The sequence below is a fragment of the Phyllostomus hastatus genome, unplaced genomic scaffold (genome assembly GCF_019186645.2).
Source record: "Phyllostomus hastatus isolate PE091 unplaced genomic scaffold, TTU_PhHast_1.1 phas_scaffold_216, whole genome shotgun sequence".
Taxonomy (NCBI): Eukaryota; Metazoa; Chordata; class Mammalia; order Chiroptera; family Phyllostomidae; genus Phyllostomus; species Phyllostomus hastatus.
Genome location: NW_025334018.1, coordinates 18,123,161 through 18,124,020, shown reverse-complemented (window position 1 = coordinate 18,124,020; position 860 = coordinate 18,123,161).

Below are 860 nucleotides of genomic sequence, written 5' to 3'. Positions count from 1 at the left end.
GCCAGCCCCCTGCTCTTCCCGCTACCAAAACCACAAAGACTACCCAAGCAAAGTCCCAGTAAGCGCTCTTCTGCAGTCATGGTGTTTTTGATCTGGCAGCACATATGGCACTGAACAGATCTGGCGTTATGGCCAACGTACATTTTTTACATCGTTTTAAGTACCAGGATCAGGGCAGAGTCCCGGTCCTTTAGAGAAGACATAGGAACTGCCTCTGTCTCTCCTGCACTCCCCGTCACAGTATTCTTTTGTGTTTTCAGTTTGTGCCGACCCTCTCCTGTTTCCTGTTCCATTCGGGCGACGTGGGCAGCCAGCCAGGCGACACGGGCAGCCAGCCAGCATGACCTGGTACCACGTTGACTTTCCTAGCAGTGATTCAGGAGCTGTCACCGTAATCAGCATGGGGACCCCTCAGTGCTGTAGATGGCGTCCTATCGATTGCTTTAAAAGCACACAAATAAAATGTGAACTCTAAAAATCTCTTTACAGCTGGAGGAGTAACCCTTAAATACCGTTTGCTGATTTCCAGGGACTCCCACCACACGGCAGCCTTATAATAAAGCCTGCGGTTGCAGGGAATTGGAGAAACACCTATTCTTTAAACATAAAAAGAGTAATAACACTTTCTGGACGGTAAACTCATAAACCCCCTTGACCCGGCTTTACTTCATGTCACTGTCACATTCTGCAGAGTCACCGTCTGTGTGACGGACCACCGTTTCGGGGACACGAGCAAACTGGAAAGCCCGCTGGAGTCATCCGCCTGAAACTGAGCTGCCCTCCTGACCTGCCCAAGCCATCTGTCCTCAGCCTCTCGATTGCTTCGAGTCTCAGGTTTTCTTATGGATGACCTGGGAATA